At 43.0% G+C, this 24,613-nt stretch overlaps 1 long non-coding RNA gene across 1 annotated transcript in view; it reads right to left on the bottom strand.

Moving 5' to 3' along the window:
• Positions 1-214: 214 nt before the first annotated feature.
• The window catches only part of LOC118316897, a 94,736-nt gene continuing 70,337 nt past the window's right edge, over positions 215-24,613 (bottom strand). The window contains exon 4 of the long non-coding RNA XR_004795284.2: positions 215-346. This is a non-coding gene — a long non-coding RNA (uncharacterized LOC118316897). The remainder of the gene's footprint in view (positions 347-24,613) is intronic.

Genomic DNA, 24,613 nt, shown 5'->3' with positions numbered 1-24,613 from the left:
TTTATATAAACCCCAGTAGACTCTAGTATATTAGACCAGCATCATACGATTTAATAAGTTAGCTGTAGATAATTAAAATGAATTCAATGTCTCAGCTGCTTTCTTTAAAAATGCAACAGTGTGATTTCCAGCCTCCGTGACCATGTCTCAGACTAAAGGAGCAGTACTCTGTTCTTCCAAGACACCACAGTGTATAGCTGTCACCTGACTCGGGGCCGGACCTGACAGGCCGGCGGGACGTTGGCCGTTGGTGCTGCTCTTTGAGGATGCCTGTGGGTCGCCGTCGGGCCGACACCTCATCCATCTCAGCCTCCGTGAGCCACCTGAGCCTGCCCCTAACAAGGAGCTGGGGAATCGGGAGATGGGAAGGGGGGTGTAAGGAAAGCAGAGAGGGGAAAGGGGTGAAGGGCAGGTAAAGAATGGAAAGGAAGAAGGAGAAAGTGAAAAGGGGGAACAAAGAGGGGGCAGCAAGCCCTGAGGACAAGACGCGAAGTTTTCGTCACAATGAAAAATTGTGCAGGAGTGAGGGGTTGCGGTTGGCGGGGTAGAAATGTGAGAGGAGGGTGTAAAAAGTGGAGGAAAAATCCCCGGTCAGCACGCCTTCAGGTGCTGTCATTATATCATAGCTCCCAAAGGCATTCAGACAAGCCAAGGTGACCTATCGTGTTCAGACAGTGGAACGAACCAACGGCCAATTAGTGTTACAATCGACTAGTGGCTGCGGCAAGTTGAGCTGATGGGGCCACCGTGGTTGCCCTTTCCTTTAACATGATGTCATATTTCTCATATGTTGTCAATTTATAGCATTCTAGCCGTACCAGGTGACAGTCAAAACTGTCATTTTTTTTTAAATTCCTAAGAGAATTGAGGTGCTATTAGATTGAAGTGAGAATATAATTTAGTACACATATGGTGTCATTGACATGTAACAGCATGCAGATTACTTTGATAACATGGCATATGACAAACGTGTGACAAAGTTGTTTTTTTAAATCAGGAAATGTATGACCATGATTCTGTTAGGTGTCGGTTCTATCTTCTCCTGGATATATGACACTTCAAACATATGCCATTAAAAAGCAACAGGACAAACTAAATAGTCAACTAAATTCACTATTCCATGTGGTGCATATACACAAAAGATGAACACGGCTTACCACAAGGTTCTGTGCTTGGACCTTATATGCTTCCCTCACGCAACAATGTAAGCTTCAAACTTAACAAACTTATAAACCATTTGTTTAGGGCCATCCTTGGCCTGCCTGGAACCCTGCTTCTCGCCCTTTCTATCTGCAAGCATTCATATTTCATATATTCCATCAATGCACATTACTCGGCTTCATCTCTCTTCTGTAGTTTCATGCCTTCTTGTTACTCTGTCAGAAGGTTGGGCCTCTGTAGCCGCAGATTCAAACCACCTGCTACAATTATTACTAATAGTATTAATATTAGCCCTATTATCATTAATATTATAAGTTTATTATAAGTCGCACTTTCATTAAAAATTGTGTTATTGATAGTGCTGTTAATCATCCTATTATCGGATATCTAAAATGAAAGTTAGAGCCATATTTAGCCAGACACAGTTACATGAGTCACACCCGTGTCAATAGTGTATTTAACAATGCATCTTCTGATGATAAACTTCCAAACCCATGTGAGTATTACCGAGTTGACTTCCTGGTAAGCGTCTATCCTTTGAAGTGAAATAAAGGTGTGGCAAGTGCAACTGGAAAGGGACAACATGGTGCCCTTTCCCTCCGTGCCAGGCATTTGGTGAGAGGTTTCTGAGAAAATAAAAGTTAACGAAAGGGAACTGGCCATATTTGTAAAGCCGTTAAATGTGGAATCAGCTCAATGAGCTGCGAAGCAATGGCGAGCTCAATGCTATAGGACAGCCCACTGCTCAGAGCAGTTGTTCGAGACGAGACTGACTGACGCAAACCTGGAAAACCAGCAGCGAATAGCATCATTATCACTACCATCTGAGATCCGACGCCTTGCCAAAGGGAAGCATCCATCCATCACATTGAAGAGGTTAGTGGGATATATGTGGGATCATTTTGTATCCGCCCTGTGATTGGTCCCTGATTGAAAACAGGCCCCCCAACCCTGACCAACACCAACAGTATCTATAGACACAAATCAAAGTAAATCAGTACTCGTGAATTTAGAGTAAATCAATACTAAATGCGAAATCAAGTATCCTCACAATCTGAACCCAGTTTATTAATCCCACTGTGGGAGTGTACTCCAAGTTCACGATTCACAAGACTCTTCACTCCACTCAACTTTAAAACAGTCTCCCCCCCAAAACCGGAGTCACTAGAAAGCCCTCCACTATCATTAATTAATGCAGAGTTGATTCGCTTTCCCCACTTGCCGCTTCAGGGCCTGGTTGACTCTTTCCACATGCTTATAAAATAGAAGCACCGGTGCGGTGTGGAAATGTGGTCGATCGCTGCTGGAAAAGTAAAAGTCCAAAGAAAAGTGCGCTGAGTGGGTTCAGTGGTGCGTGGGGAGGGGAAGGTGGTGGGGGGGGGGGGGGGGGGGGGGGGGGGGCTGAAGGATGATTGTGTGTATGTGTGTGTATCTGTTACTGTGTTGTGGGAGAAAGAAATATGGCAGAGATATGTGTTCATGTATAGTATCTGCATAGATAGAAGAAGGAAGGAATGACAGCAACCTGTACAATATAATTAGAGCTGCAACAGTTAATTGAATGATCGATTAGTAATCGATTAGTCAGTTCAAGTAGTTTTTATGAAGAAAAATAAGGCAAAATTCTATGATTTCAGCTTCTTAAATGGATATTTAATTGAAAATTGTTTTGGTTCCTTTGCTCCTCTGGGACAGTAAACTAAATATCTTTGGCTTGTGGACAAAACAAAACATCATCTTGGGGTTTGGGAAACACGATCGACATTTTATGAACCAGACAACTAATCGATTAATAGAGAAAATAATCGACAGATTAACCGATGATGGAAAGTAATCGTTAGTCGCATCCCTGATATGTAATGCAGTTTAATAGCTGTGCGAGAAGCTTATAACGATCAACTTTAGTTGTGTTCTTTTTTTTCTCTCCAAACTTTCAGTTGGTCTCTCTGAAAATGCTGCCAAAACTTCACAAGGGGTTAGGGCACACGACGTTGTGTGTTGCGTTCAAAGCCCGCATTCTCTGGTCTGCGGATGGCGCGTGCACGTGTCTTCGTGGACGCCAGCGAGAGAGGTGGAAGGAAAAAAGCCGGAGCAGGTGAGGGGAACTGAGTGCGAGTGGGAGGCGGAGGGAGGGAGGGGAGATCTCCTAGTAAACACACAGCCTGGAGCTCATTAAAAGTGTCTCTGGGAGGGCTCGGAGGCAGCAGCCGAGTTCGACTGCGTCTAGCCCTTGTCCTCCCAGCTCCATACTAAACAGCCTAATTAGACTCGGAGTCTCCTGAGCTCTATAATGATAGTGCTTCACAAAGACAACACAAGGAAATGCAGCACATCGGGAGTCTCAATCTGATATTCATTTCTCTGGCTGCACACACACACACACACACACACACACACACACACACACACTCTCTTCCTCTATTGCATCAATAATATCAGTTTAGTCGCTTGTTTCTTTTGTCACAGCGGAGTTGAGATCGCGTTCAGGGGATTTGAGCTGTTCAACAAATTGACAACACAGCTGCTAAAATAAAATTTGAATAATTCAGGATCCAAAATATTTCAAACTTAAAGAGGCCCTGCAACCCCTAGCTCCTTTGTTTTTGCTCGGTGCACATTTCCGTTCAACTAATTTGTTGTTTGAATGGTACAGTACATGTTCTACTGCATTTTTCTCTAAGAGTCACCCACTTTTTTGGATTTTCTCCAACGCACTTAAGAATATTTATTCTCCATAAACATTATTGGGACTTTGGATACAGACAACTTTGGAAACAATGCTGGCTTCATTTTAGACTACAAGAGCCAAAATGGTTTGAAATATATACATATATATATATATATATATATATATATATATAATTGTATCTGCAACTAAGCAACGAACTCCAAATACACAATCTGCTTCCCTGTTAACACTGGCATGCTAATGGCCAGCGTTTGTGAACGGTCATACGAGGTTTCATGTCCGTCAGCATGGACAGAGATCATTTCTGGTAACGATCTAAAGCGCTCGTCTGGATGGAGATGGTTTTCAGTTTGACATGGAAAGAGTTTTAGACGACTAAAATCTGACTAAAAAGTAACCAAAAATAATTCCGAGAAAAATTTGATCTTGCAAGAGTAAGGCTGTAGATCTACTTTGCAATCCAGACGTGTGACTAAATCTCCGAATTGAATCTTGGATAAGTTTGAGTTTCGGTGCTTCCACCAAGGTTACCACTCCTCCCGCTATCCAGCCCCCTCCACTTTTGTAAACAAGCATTCCTTTTTAAAATGTCAACTGCGCCTCTCGACTCGTGTTTTTTTTTTTTAAGATGAAACACTCGTGCTACCCACACCATGGAGATAGAACATGTGACATGAAGTAGATGGTAATAAATAAATAAATAAATCAACAAATAAATAATGCAGGCAGAGGGAGCGGGGTGCCGGGGAGAAGTCAACGAGAAGAGGGCAGCAACAAACACGGACCAGTTTTTCAATATTTGTCTTCTATCCTTATCGGACCAGGGCTCGGCGTCTTTTCATTCGTCTTTTCGCGCTCCGCAGCCGCCGACACAATGACACATGAGCAAAGAGAGACGAGGAGATGAGGAGGTGGGGGGGGGGGGCGGGGCTTTGTTAAAGCGAAGCTAACAGGCGAAGCTTGCTGGGGGCATCAGAGGCGATGGGGGGAAAGAGAGATGAGCAAGAGGGGGCCACCAAAAAAACCAAAAAACACTGTATCCACGAAGGGGAAAGCAGCGAACTGTGCCAGGAGTTCAGCTACCCTGACCTCACTTCACACTTTTCATATGATCGGCGTGAATGTTTTCAGAGCCGCCTGTGCACAAACACGAACCCACCCAATTTACATATTCAGTATGCAACCCATGCTACATGCAACGCACTCACATCACGCAGGCACACTGTGATGCAAGGGACACGGCGCTGTAGCTCGTCTGCACGCTCCCTCTCTCTCTCTGACACGCAGGATTAGAGTGATTTGCTGTGATTAGGCAGCCGCCCGTTAAGTTCAAGCATGGTTTTTGTAATAGTCTCATTCATGGCGGGAGGAGACGGGGCTTAAATGAGATTGTGGAGTGTGGTCGATTAAGCTCATTAGGCATTTTGAAGAGGGGCGGCCTTCGTCGCATCCCTCTTCTTTCCCCGCAATCAGAATCCGGGACGAAAATGGGAATTAATTAGGAAGAGAGGTTCCTGCTGTCCTGTTACACTGTTAAGTGTGTGTGTGTGTGTGTGTGTGTGTGTGTGTGTGTGTGTGTGTCTCTGTGGCCTTGAGGATCAGTGCTTCATCAGTCTTTGCCTTCGCCACTAGTCTTTAGATTATCAAATCCCCCCTTCATGCCTTTGTGGCTAATTTGTGTCTTTAGTTGCCGGGATTACACCTTTGCACATCATATTTGATTAAGAAAATGTTTTCATAAAAAAATAAAATGTGAATTAACACAAGTTCTTATCCAACACTTTTACGTGAATATCAGGCGTTGGGGCACATTGAGATGAATAGCTGGTGCATTCATGCGCTCTCTGGCCGCCTGTTCCGTTATATGCCACACCCTCCCATCCTGCAGTAGCCACGCGTAGATGTCTGGCCTCGCTGTGGCTGGTTTACCCGGGCCGACTGTTATCGACCACGGCTCGCATCCATGACTTCGCCTACTGTTTGCCCTTGCCTGCCTCTGCCGAACCCTAATAAAGATGAACGGTGGGGAACTTTCGGCGGGCTATCGAGTCCTCCTGAAACTGAACCGCGACAGGTCGTGCTAATTCTGCAGTCAGGCGTCACTGAGCCACTGCAGAAGAGGACGACAGAATTAAAAGGGTGACTGCAACAAATAAGGGTTATGAGGGAATAGGATTATTTTTGGATTATTTCAAGTATTGATTTGAGGAAGGCTGACATTTTCATCTCTTCAGCAGAAGCTTCATTGGTCCTTCGAGTCACATGCTTTGTGCACGCTACACACTATGTATGTTTCAACCCCCCCATTGGTTCAAATGTTTTAGCAACTTTGTGACTTTTAGCAAAACTTGAAAGATTCTCAAAATATCACAAGCAGCCAAATGCCAGTGTCGATGAAGTGCCGACAAATGGGACTGCGTTAAGGTCATGGCAAAACATAACTTTACATACAACATAACCAATGACCTTGCAGATCAAAATGGAATGTAAAAGATCTGCGTGTCAATGTTGCTGGCGACCTGTAGATGTGGCTTGAGAGTTGCCACACTAACCTGTGTTCTTGTTCTGGGTGACCAAAAACAAACCGATATATACAGTATATATATATGGACAGCTAGGTTTGGCGAGTTTTTAAAGGCGCAGATCTGGTCTGGGAATTGGGATTGAGTCAGCGATGAGTCTGACTATATCAGCTGTCCCATATTTCGGCTGCTGTTTTGGCTATCCTGGATTCAGCCTATAATTCTCTGCAGCAGAAGCACTGGTGCCATGGCTTCATAAATACATGACTGCCATTCTGCTTGTATTCATGAAGTTAGATTAGAGCGGAAAAAGTGTAACAGGTCAATGAAAAATGGGTTTTGCAGGTCAAACAAAGGGGCGCAGTGAATTCCACTGGGGGAGCTAGTGGCCTGTTTTCTTCCAAATAGGGGAAACAGAAGTGGCACAATTGGAAATGTGCCTCTCTTTGGCATAGTTTAAGTTGGGGCAGGCCAACATCATGATCAACTGAAGGATTCAAAGGAATAGCCCTATAAAACCGTGGATGGGAAAACAGCTCTCTCCCCTCTTTGCTCTTTGGCAAAGAGTTAGAGGGGTGGATTAATACCACTCACAAAATCAACCCGTTAAAGACCTATAGCAGCTGGTTATCTTAGCTTAACACAGAGATTGAACACTGGAAAAAAAAACTAGAGTAGCTCTGTCAAACGCTAACAAATCTGCCGAACTAACTAAGTACAAAATAAGTATTTTATGGTGCTTTGGGATTATTCCTCTCAGAAACTGAGAAAACTTGCATTCTTAACAAAATCTCAAATCTTTCTTTTCTGAGAGTGGGTATGCAGTGACAGAAACTGCTTTGAATCTGGAATCAGTGCTAAAGGTTTACACCCTGCGTTAAATGTAAGTTTTTGTTGAGATGCAAGAACAAATACTGTAAGACGCGGACAAGAAGTTTAACGTGGAAATGATGCTGAAAATGTTTTACACACACAGCTCGGTATCTTCAGAATGACGTTCATAACCAATGATATGATGACAGTGATTGTGCGGATCTCGTGGTGGCAGAGACTGAGCATGCTTCTCCGCACCTCAACCATACCATAGTTACCATGCACAGATATGGAAGCATTTCTACAATGAGGTTTTGACAGTTGGAGGGAAAAATAAGATGTTCATTGAATGTAATAAATGGGTTTTGCAGAATTGTCATTAACTGAGGTTCCTGTTTGGCAGTAGTGTTGTTTACCAACGTGTTCTACATGCGGGTGGTGTAGAAAATTCCTCATAATATCGCATGCTATTCTTTTTTACAATAAACCCGTTGACCAGATTATCTAAAACTAGATACTCATCGCGATTAAACAAAGACAATTTCTAGCCGTTGCTCGGTATTTCAGTCTGCATGTGAATTTTGTTTTTCACCAGATTAATTTCACTCCCTCAGGTGCAGTGTTTTCTTTATTAAGTGCTGTTGATTGTTTCATGAAAAGCAAATGTCTATTTCATGAATTAGTAATTTTTGAGTCTGCAAAGTTTGTTAAAGCAACTGGTTTTTTAACAGTGTTAATTAAGAGAACTTTGGAATACCGTTCACAGTGGTATAGAAGAAAAACACTGTGCATTAAGCATCTCTTTGTCAAACATGAAAACATGAGGAGTGTAAATAGAAGCCATTCAGAGATTTGTTATTCCCTTTGTCTCCGACTGGCCTGCCACAGCCACTTTCATGTGGTTTAATCTTTACATACACAACCCTCTGAGAGTTCTCCAGATCAAGACAAATGATATTCCCTGTCGTTAATTATTCAACATTAAATCATTAAGGGTGGCTTAATGTGACAAATAAATAATTGAAGCAAAAGCATTCGTACTCCAGTGGCCGGTCACTTGCAGATTGACAGGAGGAATTGAAACATCTCGGGCACTTGGTGTGATGATTCTCCGAGGGCAGACCGCCACGAGGCCCCAGGGTCCTCACAACTTCTTTATCTTCGGGGCCGTTTCATGTGAGATTTTTTTATTTTTATCTTTCCACTTTGAAGTTGGCTTTTTGAAGCTTAGTTAGTTTGTATGAGTAGTAGCCCAGCAGTGTTATGTTTGGTTATTAGAGGAGCCTTTAGGGGAATCGGTTCCAAATAACAAGCAAGTCTTATTGTTTAGGGATTTTCTCCGATAATGGGGCTCAACTACCTCACTGAAGAGTGTGATGAATACAATCCAAGCAGAAGTAATGGTCCATTTATATTTTTGTGGGTTTTGTGGTTTTCCCCTTAATAAGCTGCAGCCGTCTGGTGGGTCAGTCATTACAAACTCATTCTGTGCGGCCAAAAGTTAACTTCCAGTGGAAATGCCAAAGTATGAAAAACATGCTTCGATTCGAGTGTGCACAAGACATCCAGAATGAATGCAGCGTGCCATAAAAATAAAAGACGTGCCATAACAAATATAATAGTTTGCCCTGTAGAAAATACAGTTGATGCTGTCAGGGAGTGTTCTCTATGGTTTCAATGTTAAGGTGAAACCATAGAGGAAGGCTGTGCACTAAGGGCTTGCGCTGGGTACTGAGGTCTGGTGGTTATGTCACCAAATCCCGTCGACCGTAAGTTACACTCATTATAAAGCAAAAACATATCCACCACTAATAGCCAATTTAAACAATTCACATTTTTTCACTCTGACTTTGTATCTAGATGTCGCAAGCTGGTTGTGGTGGTTTTATAGTCTTCATTTCCCAATCTGCTCTTCAGTGTACTGTGTGCTGTGCACTCTCAAATACTTTACACTCAACGCACAAGCCTCCCTGTTCACAACTGCCATGATCATGTAACATGTATAATAATGAGAAAAAAAATTATAAAAATTATACTGGTGTGCCAAGTTTCCCATTTCATTCCATTGGAGGACGAGTATTGCTAAAAGTCCCTGTAAGTATCGGTACTAATAATATTTACCAGTATTGATACCTGAATTGATAAAATCCAAGTAATACCTGTGTTTATTTTACCTTTATTTAATTCTCGGCGTACAAGTGAGGGCAAACCCTCATTTTCAATGCAGCCGCGATTACACAATTTTTTTTTTTTAAATAAAATGTTAAATTACTAAACAACCATAGTGCAAAGGGTGCAGAATAATAAATGTCGGGAATATAAAGGACATAAATCACTTAAAAAAACAGTAAAATAAAAATCAAGGACATGCATCAAATAAGCACTGGACATGATTGGAAGTGATAAAAAATAAGGACATACAAGTCACTTAAAACAATTACAACCAACAACAGGCATATTTAGCATTATTGCTCTGAACTGCCCAAAGCCCAAAGGGAGTCCAGTTTATAGACTGTTGGAGAGTATTCCAAGTGGTTGGGGCATTAAAGAAGAATGCAGATTTTCCTAGCTCTGACTGTGCCCTTGAGACCTTAAGCTAGAGCAAGAGGGTTTACAGGGTTGTAGCAACAGTTCGCCATCATTTAAGCCTAAAATTATAAAGATGAACCAAATAATTTAAGTTATGAAGTTCCTATGACTGATAAACACGTGATACTATATATGCTTCCATAACCACATTTTTGTGTCAAGGTAATGAGAAAATGTGACTACACAGCTTCATTTACTGTAAAACTGCAGCATTTGTTCAACATCTGCGGTCTTTTTGTGAAGTGAACATCCTCGCACATCACACTGCTTACTCTCCTCCATAGCAACAGGTTTGTCTACACACCTCAACCTCACAAGGCTTATCACTACATCACTCACATCCGCACATTTCAAGATAAAAACCTTTGCGCGTCGCACTTTCCAGTGAACATCTTGTCCTTACTGCAGAAGCGTCCGTTCCACAGCCGTGCAGCGCTTTTCATGTTACATTACCTCGTCGCGGCAAATTTATCTGAACATTTATCGCAGGTGATGAATGAAAATAATCAAGGTAAGTGACGGGCTCCATCATTTTATCGCTCACTCACTCATCAAACGGGAATAATTGGCTCAAGTGGCTCAGCAGATCCGTGGAGATTTTCCAAACAGAGTTTAAAGCACATCAATCGGAGACGTGCTTCTCCTCATCGTCCTGTTCTTGAGCAGCCCATCGCAGCTGAATTCTTGGCTCTTGGGGGGGGGGGGGCGTATATGTACATGCACATTGCTCACACACACTCAACAGGGCTCAGGTGTTTCCATGACCTCGGTCCACATTTCACGTTTGTCAGGGACTCCTCAACTTCACTGCCAGATTATTTATTGTAATACCTGTTTTAATGAGGCCCAGTGTTTCATCGTTAAAGGGAACTTTCTCTCCCATCAAAATGTGTTCTCTGCCCTCTGGACCATTCGGAGGTGCAGCGGAGAACACCGAGCATCCAAATATCCCCACAGCCCCTCTCGAGTCCCTCTCATTCTGATGAAACAGACAAATCATTCGGATTTTGGGGGCGAGAAGAAATAAATAGGACGGCAGCTCTTCAAAAGATATGTTAGAAACCTCAGCAGTTCATTACTCACGAACACTGATATTTGTCATATATTATTTATGCAGCACGTCCTTTTAAATGCCACGCTGTTTACGGTACTTCTTTACAAGTTGTTCAGAAGTATGAAGATGTGCTGCGGGGCCAGAGATGGCGTCTCCTCATCGCATGTCAGCTTTCCTTCAGACGGAGTGAGCGTCAGTGAGCTGATGCTGGCTGTGTCTGCAAGTGGACAGACAATACAGTACAGGCTCTGTTGTTCGTGAAGTGAACAGAAACAACACCAACAATCTAGCCACAAACGTACTAGCCAACACCAGAAATGCGGTGATGTGCTCCACGGCAATGCAGGCAGTGAGCCAGCTAGCGACAGCAACATTTGACAAAATAATTAAGATTCTTAGTAACAGCAAGTGAGCTCACGTTGTAATGCCTGCTCAAGCGGCTCACTGATGAAAACAGATAACTATCTAACTATACATCCAAGATACATACACATTTAAGAGTGGAATAGCCAGTGGCTACCAAAACAAAGACTCTTCCACTGCTCTGAACGGGAGCGTGTCTATGTTCCGTCAACCCCATGTTCCCCCCAATACAGAACTTGCAATTGGTGTCAAGGAACTGGACCCAAATGCAGAGGTGCATTTAAAATAACAATTTCATGAATAGAAAACAAAGCACACTTACAAATTTCTTTTAGAGAATCCGAACAGCTCTTATCATGGCTGGGGCCACGTCAAGACAATTTGACCTCACCCCAACTACAAGAGGCGAAGTGCAGCGACAGGAGGGAGGAAGCCACCAACAGGAACTCGCAAATTCAAGATACAAAGGAGATAAAGGTCACTTAACTAAAACCAAGACACAAGGAAAGTCATGCCAGGCCAATTCATCCCAGGCCAAGTCACCAACTGGCTCAAGGGGTCGGTAATGAGGATGACAAGTTCATGCTGGTGTATGTTTTACCTTCACCATAGCTTGTGAAAGCCTGCAACAAAAACTAGGACAGAGATGTTGTTTTTTTCCTACAAACGGATCAATAGACAGTTATTTCACCTGCAATTGTCCTCCTTAAAAAGTGACTCGTGTTACAGCAAATGATGGCGGACGCACTTCAATTGTGCGACAAAACCTTTTTGTCGTTCCCTCTGTGTCCCTCTTGTCTCCTCAACTCCGCCTTCTTTCTCGTCTTCCTCTGCTCTGAAGTTGCCCAGCAGCAGCCACGCGCCTGTCGTCTGGCGTCCGTGGCACACTCGAGGGTCAGCGAGACGCGGCCCGTCGCGAGCATGACGAGACACCTGATAACAGATGTCAGAAGAAAGAAAAAAGAAGAGATCCTCTCCTGCCTGTGCGCAGCTGCTTGAACGGAGAGCGAGGCCGATCCGGCGGCGGATACGGTCGCATTCGTAATTACCTCTAATTACCTCGTCTAAAAACAGACACGTATCACACATCCGCATGCGGGCAGACAGATTCCTGCTCTGCAGCATGTAATCATGCTGCGAACATCGTAAAAAGGTTTCCGGCTTAAAAAAAACGCCATAATGTTACAGCATCCTCACGATTATTCCCCCCCCCCCCCCCCCCCCCCCCCCCCCGTCTAAACTTGTCCTGATGCCCCCCCGCCCCCCACTCCAAAAAAAAAAGACTTGAGAGACTTTATTTCAAACGGCATGACTTCATATTGAGGCCCGATATCGTATATAAAATGATCGTCTTATTCCCGGCATGTGAAAAACAAATCACCTCATAAGAGTCCGAATAATAGATAAATAAATTTAAAAAAGGCCCACGAGAGACCCTCGTGTCATGCGCGACCATCTTTTTCTCTCCACTCCTCAAACGGAAGCACACGCTCGATGAAGAGTGGAGCAAACACTTCCACGGTCGCACGTTTACACAAACTCGAGCCCACTCCGCCAGTGGCTCTGCTAAATCAGCCTATTTGCACATGCTAATATTACGACGCCTTTTTACTGCATTAGCTCCTCCCCCCGGGCTGTGGATTCCACTGCTGCAACTATTGACTTTATTCACCATATAACCCTGCTGGTTGGGATTTGCAGCCACATTATATCAACCGCTGCCTCATGAATTTATAATAAATTAAAACACTAGAAACAGTACGAGCGCGTGCCCGTACAGATGGATATAGGTTTGAAAGTAAACAAGTGAAGAGTCGGGGAATGCACACCCATGTATGCGCACACACACACACACACACACACACACACAAACGACAGACAAAGAAGACATATCCATACACGCATGGCGTACATATCTTAACCTAGGGGCTGTTGCCCTGGCAACCTTGTCTTTGAGGAAGAAGATTCATGCCAAGGGATCCGGGGAAAAAAGGGTGCGGAAAAAATGACTCGCAGCAAAATCAATGCAACGTCCGCGGTGCTGCATTCACACAACGACATTAGACGGGAAAAGAAAACATTTCTGGAGGTTCAGTGTGTAAAATTAGCGCCGTGGATTAGGGAAATAATTGGGATCCTGATGGCTCAGTGGTCCGGAAAATGCTTTGTTTTTGTGCTTTTTTGCTAGGGGGGAAAACTCAAAATGCCAGTCAGTCATGTTTTTGTCTCAAAATTGTAATATTGTGTGCTCCTCCACGGGTTGGGAGAAATCTATCATGCCCGTCCATAAACTCAAAGCGACAGCGGCTGTCAAGGAAACACAAGGAGTTGACACCATGGCCGTGTGGTTTGTTTTATTTTTGCTGTTGTTCCCCAGAAAGAAAGAAAGACAGAGAGAAAAAAACAATTTTACAATTTTGCTAGCTTGTTGTGCCCGCTCGCTCATTACTGTGATGTTCCTGCATATTTCACACAGCACCTCTGTCAAACAGAGGGCGTATGTTCTCAGATCCATCTTTTCTATCCCTCTTGAAAGTGATTTCACCGAGAAAGTGCTAGATCACAAGCAAACAGCAGATTCAACAATGCTAGATGTCAGTACAATAAGCCTGTTTTCATTTCACATACGTACTACGCAAAATGTTGAATTACTGGTATGAAGGAATGTTTCATTATACCAACGGCAGACAAATACGAGTAAAGCTCAAAAAAACCTAAACAAACAAAACAGGATGTTCAGGCGAAAACACTGACTTCATCATCATTATGAAACCATAACTTCTGTCAGTTATTGTGCCACTGCTCAACAAAAAGATAAAGAATACAGAGCAAAATTGAATATAGTGTTTAAAAGTGGAGCAAAACACTTCCAGTGTGCACAAACTCGAGCACACCCCCCCGTCAGTGGCTCTGGTGAATCCGCCTATTTGCACGTGCTAAGACTATAATGCTTTACTAGTACTATTAATACTAGTACAAATACAAAGACAGCCACGAGTGTGCTCAGGTTTGTGTGTACGTGCAACTATAAAAGTGTTTGCTCAATTTTTCATTATAGTTTTAGCAGGATTAAAGCTAATAGTCTTAACTATTATAAAATCTAAAATACAATATGATTAAAGCTCCTTAAACCAGGGAGCAGGAGACAGGTTTGTTAGCCAGACGGAGACTTCATCATTATTAAAACAATAAATTCTTTCAGTCAGAACAAACAGTTCAAAAAACTTTGTAAAGTAAAGTGGGACCATTGGAAATGAATGGAAATAAATTACTAAATTGAGTCAATAAATGCTGTTTGATACGGAACAGAAGCACTATTAAATGTATGAGTTATTCCACAGCCTGAAGTCGTCTGTTGCAAACTGAACACTGGCTCTCAACTAAGGCAGAGACACTGTGAACTGATGCTAAAGTTTAAGACCTCTGCTAATGACCGTGTTGTATGTGTAACAGTTACTTTGGGTTTTCAAACATAAACGAGTGTTCAGGCCACCGAAATTGTTCAGTGGAAAAATAGCGGAATAGGTGAAAAGACCGAATATTTCTTACCGAGCAATGCTTTTAATGATGCGATCATAAAGCTGCCAGGTTTTTTTCTGATTTATTGATTGAAAGTTATATTGTGCTTTGCTCGTATAATGTCTGCTGGAATGTAAAAAAAAGTGTTATATAACTATTTATAAATTGTACTTTTGTAATTGATTTTTTTTCCCTTGAAAATCCAAAAAAGCTAATTTAGGCTATTTAATGCACGCAATGGTGAAAAATGTGTTAAATAAATGAAAAAAATAAATACAAACTGTGTTTGGTACTCGGCCAACGGCAAAGTGTTTCAATATTTTTTGGTTTCGGCCAACAATTTTAATTACAGTGCATCCCTAAAATAGATGTTTACAATAAGACAATTCAAGTAGCTTCACCATAATGCTGCTGTGTGATTCTGACACCAGCGTCCATGTAGGACATGAAACAAACCATCATGTGCGACATACTTCTGTAATGGAAAAATAATCATAACTAATCACAGAATGTGCAGCTGGACAGCAAGCGATGCAGGGCAAGAGTGTAAGAGTTGTGCAAAACCTTTTGGCCACCTGGGGGCACAAACCAAACGGAAAACACATAATTGACGACAACTCATGACGTCGTTATTGGAAATATGTCGCACACACCTGCCTGTTTACTATTGTGAGATACAGGCTCACGCGGGAGGTAGAAAACAAACCAGAACAGCTGAGAGCTCATGAGATTATCACAAAGAGTTTTGGGGCATTTTAGGTGTGCAACTCCCTAAAGTAAATTGTGGAAAATGGTCAATATCCTCGCTGTTAGCTCAGAGAGCAAACAGTGATCAGGTCGCAACTCTGGATCTCAGAAGAATAATGATGATTTTAAGAGCTCACAATTATCACTGGGAGTTTATGGCCATCAAACATCGATAATGTTGGCCAGAATGGGGTGTGGTCTACTGCATTGCTGGCACATTGCTACAGCTAGAATGTCATCGTGCAGTTGACCGACAAAAACCTGGTCAGAAGCTAAGCAACCCTTTTAGTATAGTAATACGCACCTAGACTCAGAGGTGCAGCGACCTTTCTTGTCTGCTGTTGAATAAGCCAAAGTGGATCTGAACACGTGGTTTTGAACCTTAACTTCATGAGCTCAGACAAGTAGAGCCCTCGGTGTTTGCGGCTTCGGCTGAAAGCTTGCTGTTTCCTGAAGGCAGTACCTGGCTCTTGATGCTAAAAGCTCCTTTGTGTCCACCAGCTGGTCACAAACTTTCTCTGGTTGCAGTTTAGTGCTGGGCAGGTTACTGCAGCGGGTTAATCAGAGCGCTGTTCACTGGAAACAGCAGCCTGCTGTTGCTGGAAACAGGGTCGCTGAGAAGAGTGTGTTTGAAAACCTCCACTGAGCTAAAATATGCTTAAAGGCGCCTCAGAGCTCAAGGAATCGGATGATACTTATCGGTGGCTTCGTCAAAACATGCTTTCACGATGTAAATCATCGTCATTTAATCCACTGTTGACATTCAAACTGTTTATCATTGCAGCTTTAAGGCTTTAGATACTTTGGCTAATCAAGTTAGGTGCAACTTCATAAGGTGATTTCTATTCCCTCGCTATCGATTCTCATAATCTGATCACACACCGCATCTGCGGTTAAGGCGCCACTCAGAATGAGCATCGAGGTGGAGAGTTAAACAGGGTGATAACAATGTAGGAAAAGGATGAGAGGAAACAGGAGCGAGAGGGAAAATAGAGAGAGGAGTGCTGTGGGAGTTACCTGCCTGTGCCTCGCTCTGATGGATGGCCTCGCCTGCAGCCCTACCACTTTTAACACTGCTTTAAAGAACTAGCGTCTTGCATGAACGCACACACACCCAGAACACACACACTTTGAATTGTTCGAAATGCTTCTTCTGATGTGTTAGTGTCTCTCTGTACACCATCACTTGGAGCGAGCCAACGCAGCTCTTTGGCCACCACACACACACACACGCAGTTTGTCTTCTGCAAGATATGATCGAAAAAGACCCGGGACTATTCCTGTCGTAAAAGGAAGCATCGATGCAGCAGTCGTGAGTCGGTGTTCCGCGTAACGTCACACGGTCAACGTCGGGGACAAAACTATCACGGGTTACAGGCGTTGCTTTGACCATTTGCATTGGTGCAATTGCAATTTTCACCCAAAGGGTCTGTCATCAGGCCCCGGATGACCCGACCAGGCTTTGGCCACAGACAAAGGCACGTCGGGTCAGGAGCGTGCTCCTCATTTTCCTTCGTGCACCATTAATTGGTCCCCGAGGGTCGGACAGCCAATGCCAAGTTATACTTTTTGACCAGAATGGGGTTCAGGGTTTTGACTGTACCGACAGTCAGCTTGAGCCGCCTACAGACTGGAAGTTCCTGGGGGCTTTCCACGGCTGGAAGGTGCACCGGGGGTCGGTGTGCCGCTGCACGAGGCGACTACTTCGAAGGGGATGCCGGCCGACTTTAAATCTGGTACGCCTTTGCTTGTTGTAGGCACAGTCTCGCAACTTTTTGGAGTGCACTTCGTACGTCGCACCTGCACTCGTCTTTAATATCATGACATTCAGAGGTAATGCGACAGCCTCGCCAAAGCGGAGAGCCTGTGGCTCAACATTCATAACACCAGGAGCTGCACACAAGGCAGCGCTGAGCCCTCTTACCGTAAAAAGATGTACTTTTGCATCACGGCTAAGCCCGGAATTATTGTCGGCAGTGCTTTTGCGTGACCGCATTTCTGTTTTGACAGCGTCGTGCTGGTGAGTGGTGCTAAAGCTGCCGTGGTGTCTGGAGTCGGTGTTATAAATGTAGACGTTTTTTGAGCAGAGGTACTCCCACTGCGATTGTAAACCCTCACCCTGACTCACTACTCACCAGAAGAAAAGAAAAGAAAAGAAAAATATGAAGGTATCCTTCTGGATGTCTCTGCTCTGCTTCAGCGAGGTAATCCTCAAGTCTACAACAGATGGCAGCGGTTGCCTTTTCTCAGTTCACACCCAAACCGTGAGCCCAGTGTGTTTGTCTGCATGTGTGTCTGTTTACATGTGGGGGAAAGCAGGGCAAGAAAAAGGGTGGGATTGCACACCACGAGGGACTGTGGCAAGGCATCGTGGGCCGCGGTGCGGGGGCCCTCCCCCCAGTCTGTCCGTCTAGCGCCCCCCGCCTGCCTTGTCCGAGCGTCCATCTGCCCATCACACATACAGTAAGCCCACGCCATCCAGGCTTTAACAACAGATTACACTGTTTTAGGTAAGTGGTTAGCATGTTTGAACCACTATATTCCCTTTAACACAAAGACCGAAGAAAATCACCACAAATGGCCGAGCAGCAGGAGGAAGTGTTTCGCTGGCTCTCGCCTCTCATCGCACAGAGTCGGTCAACATCAACCCAATTCTCAGAAAATATTTGATCACTTAACATGACATGCATATATCGCACACTACCAGGCTTCACTACAGTTACATGTCATCATGGAGAATGATGGATGATGGGTCATTAAAATGTCACAAGCCAAGCCTATGAGCACGACAACAAAAATATATACAGACATTTCTGAGGTGACATTGAGCATACACAGCTTGTTTTAAGGTGCGATGTTAAATCAAAATCTGTCTAGTCAGACACAAACAAACAAAGTTAGGGTTATTTCACGTGAGATAACTACGGAAGAGTATTAGTGCCAGGCTACGGAAGAGTATAAGAAAAAAAAAAATTAAGGGGAAGATTTTTTTAATTTATTTAACATTTCGAGAATAAAGTCGAAACGTTGTGAATAAAGTCGAAATGTCAAGGTTTAACTTGAAATAGCTTCATTTGACGTCATTCTCGATGTAGTATATTTAAACATTATTCTCGACAGATTGACTTCATTCTCGATATAGCATTTCAACGTTATTCTCGACATTTTTACTTTATTCTTGACATTTCGACTTTATTCTTGACATTTCGACTTTATTCTTGACATTTCGACTTTATTCTTGACATTTCGACTTTATTCTCGAAATGCTAAACAAAGAACATTCATAATTTATTTCTTATGTTTTGCTGTGATCCTCTCGCCAGTGTGACGTCAATTCAGTGACCACTTGAAGGCAGCGAGCTGTAGTTGACACAACTCTGACGTACAGTAATATCTCAGTGCGAATGAATTGGTATTTATAGCCAACAGACGCACATCAACATCAATATGCAGTCGTGTTTCTGTCCACCTGTCCTACATTCACTCCCCCCTTCAGCTCCGTTCAAGTCTCCACTGCCTTCCCGGGGGACAAGTCCGGCTCTTGAGCTGCTAAATGCTCTAATTTGTTCACCAGCTGGCTGCTAACACTGTCTGCCTGCCGTCTGGCAGCGCATTTCGCGTACATTGGAGGTTCTTGGTTTTTTGGAGCTCCCTGCTGTAACAGACCTCCCGCCCGAGTGTGGAGACAGCGCTGACGAGATTGAACCGAGACAGTGAAGATGCAGGCTGCAGAAACAAAAAACATGAGTTTAAAAGATGTTCGGCTGGGCTGAAGGGAGCTTCACAGCAGGGCAATTAATAAATTGGGCCCATCACTATGAGCTCTCACATCATACATTCCATCCATTTATTCATCGATTGTCCGTATAAGGAATATTGATCAGAGCAGCTTCCGTCGTGAATAGTTTACTCATTAGATCTGAAAGAGACGGCTGTATTCAAGTTGGCCATTGTGATTCTTTAATGAAAAAGAATACATTCTTTTTAGAAAAAAATTGACTTTAAAGAGGTTAAAAGTTTATTAAGTAGATGAGAAAATTATGTTATTTAGGATAACTCTGCCAGCAGTTGTGGTACAGGACCTGTGAGTTCAGAATCCTGTTTGGTTGTGCACAGCAACTAATTGAGCTAGTTACATGGCAACCAAGGCCAGCAATCACAGAAACTGATGAGAAAGAAAAATAAACATAAGAAGAAAAAAAATAAAATATTAATAACTACTTCATGCCCTAATAGGAAATACATTCTATGATAGGGCCTATATATGTCATTGTCCATTCCTTGCCTGTTACCACTAATCTATCAGTCTATTGCTATACATTTATATTTATTCATTTATTTATTCATTTGATGAAGCAGACATGCCTTTTCACCCTTACTGTATGGGTCAAATTTGACTCATTTTGATATACTGATATTTGAAAGCAGTAAAAACACCCTTTATGTAATTTTTTAATGCCTGACTTTAAAAGTGACTAAAAATACACAAAAATCTAAGAATTATTTTGAATGGGTGCAACAAATTTTTGTACATTGAAGTATCCTTTTGAAATGGATTTAAGATCCACCACTGTGGGTCAAAAACCTTTTTTTTCTGGGGAATCTTGTAACTTTCAAAGACAGACATGCCCTGTCTGTGTATACTTCTTATGGGACTGTAGTTACTGTAGTGAGTTCAGTGGTAACCATGACACTGTCACGAGAACCGCACTGCGTTCCCACCACATCTGTCTAGGTTTCCACGGAGACAGGCACCTGTTGGTCCTTGAGGTTCTCACGGGGAATCATGAAACAGTGAAAGAGTAGGACAGCATGAGAGGGGTCTTGGTGGGGTCATAAGGGTACCACAGCCGCCAAGATTTGTAGAGCATGATATTTTGCTTTAGTAGATGTTTTTGATCCAAAAGCGAGCAGTGTGAAACCTACAAAATACACTCCCCGAGACTTTTCACAGACGGTTTGTGATCATGGCCCCGTGGTCTACAGGATCTTCAGCCAGCGAAGTGGCATTTTCTTTCAGCAAACAAACTCTGATCGAACGTTCCATGGGCAGATGGAGAGGTTTGGCATTGGGATCTTCATTAATAAGCGAAGCTCTGTCGTGAACAAAGACTTATTGTCATGTGAACACATCTTGTTCAACAAGATTATCACACACACACACTTCACACAACGACCGACTTACTGTGATGAACCACACATAATTGTTATTTAAAAATAAAAATAAAACTTGTATTACACTTGAAACTAGAAAAACAAAACGGCAGATTGTGGTTTGTGGAAAACTCAGCACTGAGAATCTGGCTCAGAAACGTAAACACAAACTGTCCTGCTCTGCTGAGCCGTTAGGCAGTTTGATTCAAATCAATGTGGCGTGATGTGATTCATTTACACACTCTGAACGTTTAAGTTCTAATAATGTGAAACACTAATACTGACCAGGAAGTTAGGGCTCCGGGGGGTCAGAGAAGTTAGACAGACACAACTTTTCTTTTCCCGTGTAATCTATGGATCCTCGACATCAACCTGAATGCATTAACCTCGTCAGCTGACGATAGTGGTGGGCGGAAGCCTCGGGAGTCGTGTTCACACCAGATAGATGACCTTGTTTCGTCTCCAGTCGGATACAGTGAGAACTCTGAGAAAAGTCTCTCCGGGCGATCGAAGCTGTCACATTCAATGAGGGAGATGTAAAATAAAAACACAAAGACAGGAAAAGAAAAAGTGTGTTTTTTTAACCCCAGAGTAAAAGAGTAGTCTCCACATTGACTTCTTCTGCGGGAACTTCGAACATCGCATAAACATCCTCCAAACTTTACCCACAGACGAAACTTATACGTACAAGAAACTGCTGCTTGTGTCCCCAAGATCAAATCATCACTGTTGCTGGAACAAAAAAAAACTATTTACAAAGTGTTGTAATATGTGGGTGGAACAGCGATTTGTGTTTTTGACCTGTTTTAACATTTCAACTGAAACTTTGTGTAACTTCATGTTTATCAAGAAAGTCGCATAATTGCGGGAAAAAATCCATAAACAACTCGGGTACCGCAAAAATCATACAAAAATCACGAGTCAATGACACAGCAGTTCACGACAAACAATGAACGAGAGTTTCTTTGGTAGAGAATTGTGGGTATTTTGTAATACAGAAGTTTTTTTTTACGAGTGAATTGCTGCATGTCCTTTTACTTTTTTCACTTTTATTTTAAATCAGCCTGATGTGAAATTGGACTTTTGTGTGAAAAAAGCCATTGTGACAGATGGAAGCCGGGTATCGTCCACACACAGTCGTGATGAAGAACAGCATTCAAAACAGAAAAATATTACGTCAGGAAAGCTAAGCTTTAAAAAGTTCTTGTTTTCAGGTATAACAACTATCGCTGGTTTAGTTTGATACTGAAGGTAGATACTCAAGAAGGTTCAGGAGCATCTTTTTATCATCATTACTTTTTTTAAGGATATCAAGAGGTGGACGTGACACTTGATGACAGCAATGTGTTTTTGGTTTTGTCTATCAAGGACCTGTTATTTCCTGATGGTTAAAATACAGTGAGGATCAGTAAGATGAATTAAAGAGGAGCCACCGCTGTAATCTTAATCCAATCTGAATGGGGCTATACCAGCATCCCGGTCTGGAGCATAACAAATCACAGGCTTTGCATATTTGTTCTATATAATGAGTGCTGCATTTTCAAATTCCAAATTGTTATTAGTTCTTAGTCATGAGAAGTTGGGACAAACTTCTGAAAGTCAAACAATTTACTATTTAAAGGGGAAGTAGACAACTCGTGGGCTTAAACTCATCACTACAATGTTAAATCAGATTACGCTGTGTAATGGCGACAGAAAAAGACAGCATCCGCGCTTTTATTGGTCCCTAATGAGTCTTGCTTTCACCATGTTATTCTCTTTTGCGGAAGAATGACAACTCGCTTCGAGGCCCAAATGAACATGCGTCCTCCATTGTGTATCCAAAACGAGACAGGGAATAGTGTTCCTTTTTGGTAGCCATCCCCAGTGATGGATATTTCAGCCGAATTAACAAAAACAAGTCTTTCACAGGCTGATTCTTTTTTCTAACGCAATCTTTTTTTTATTTGTTAACAGGTTAAGTTGGTTCTCATTTAATGTTGCCTTAGCAGGAATACAAAGTTTACTGCGCTGGTCCACTGTTACTGTACCGAGTACTGACCTCACAACAACAAAAGACGCGCAGCAAAGGACCGTGAGCAGGACTGGAGGCGACAGCTCACCTCCAGAACGCTATTTTCACTAGCACTCTTCATCAGACTGCATTCTATATGCACTACATAAGCCAACGGGGGAAAAAGGGGGATTAATGAGTTAGGTGAATGTTTTGAAACTGTGCTTAATTTCGTTGATCCTACATTTTGTCATTTTGAGCTACATACAGTATTTGGGTGAGTATTTGGAGGCAGCAGCCGGGGGTTTATGAGTCGGAAATCAATGTATGCCTCGCAGAAATCTATTAATATTATGTTGCAGTGTTGAGTGAGTCATTCATCGTTTGGAAAAACCTGACTCATCCTGTGATTGCCATCCTGCCCTATAACGTACTCTTGTGGGACATTACGAACTCCTCAAAGACCTTTTGCTACTTTATATATATATATATTTTATTTTTTAGTTGTGCCTTTTGTTATCCCTCGAGTTGTCTCCTGTCCTGTTTTATCTTGACACTCACATCTCGTCTCGTTGCTGGTCACGTCACGCCCTCCTTGATTACCTGTGTCCAATTGTCTCCAATCCCTTTTCTGAGTTGTTCCACCTTCCAGCTTTAGCTCCAGCTTCCTGAGCTAGGTTTTCTTGTTGTGTCTATGTGAGTGGACGGTTCTGCCGCAGCCTGCTGTTTGCGTCAGAGCCCTTGAGAGAGAGAGAGAGAGTAGTAGTAGCTAACAACTCCGTTCTCTCCAACGGACCAGTTTTTCCCCCAGCAATGGCGGACCATGGAGCCTCTCAATACTTCCCTGAAGTGAGCAGCGGCGCATTAGAGTGGCAGCAGAACGGAGTCAACGGACCGTCTGTGTTGCACTTATGAAGGGTAAAACGTTTAAATAATCAGATTGTATGTAATCAGCGCATCTGAATCAAATTTAAATGCGCATTAAAGCATGTTAGTAGATTATTCATTCATTCATTCATCGTCTACCGCTTTATCCATTTAACGGTCGCGGGGGGGCGCTGGAGCCAATCCCAGCTAGGGGTACACCCTGGACAGGTCGCCAGCCTATCACAGGGCCACATACAGAGACGGACAACCATTCACTCTCACATTCACACCTACGGTCAATTTAGAGTCTCCAATGAACCTAGCCCCATTCTGCATGTCTTTGGACTGTGGGAGGAAGCCAGAGAACCCAGAGAGAACCCACGCCATACACAGGGAGAACATGCAAACTCCACACAGAAAGGCCCTGGTTGAACTGGGATTCGAACCCAGCACCTTCTTGCTGTGAGGCGAAGGTGCTAACCACTACACCACCATGCAGCCTAGTAGATTATGATTTATGATTATTTATGATTTATTTATGATTCAAGAAAACGCTTTGACTAACTACATAGAGTAAATACACAGGCATGTCGTTCTGCGTTATTGTAAATCGATACATTTATTGACTACTAATCACCAAAAATTGCGTTTCTGTTGCTCTGTGGAATTCGAATTGGGCGCCAAGATCATCCGGGAACTATCTGAAGTCTATACGACTCACATGACCTGCAAACATTTTGGACTTCCGTTGTCACGACTCTCACTCAACGGCGCTGGGTTGTGTTACCTCTGCTGGTTTTTGGACTGACGCCCGTGTACCAAACCTGCTGCAATACAAGACCGTGTTTTGAGCCTTAACCATAGAATGTATTTGAAAAATGGACGTAGTCACCGGTTCTGGAAAATGAAGCCAATGCAGAAGGGCCTGAACCCTGACTCTACTTCTCATCTTCCGATAGAGTTTATGGTGTCAATCACTATAGTTTCAAGTCTTCGTCAATAAAGCATGTTTGTAAATCATTTTCTCATTTCAGTAAAATCGGGTGTGCATTGGGGCTTGGTTGCAGTGTGATCGATAGCTGGGATGTAGTCCAGGAAGCAGGTTAAAAAGACAAAGCTTATCTACTCTGAGATGGGAGTTT

The sequence above is a fragment of the Scophthalmus maximus genome, chromosome 3 (assembly GCF_022379125.1).
Source record: "Scophthalmus maximus strain ysfricsl-2021 chromosome 3, ASM2237912v1, whole genome shotgun sequence".
In the NCBI taxonomy this organism is placed as follows: Eukaryota; Metazoa; Chordata; class Actinopteri; order Pleuronectiformes; family Scophthalmidae; genus Scophthalmus; species Scophthalmus maximus.
This window is presented reverse-complemented; position numbering and strand designations above follow the sequence as displayed.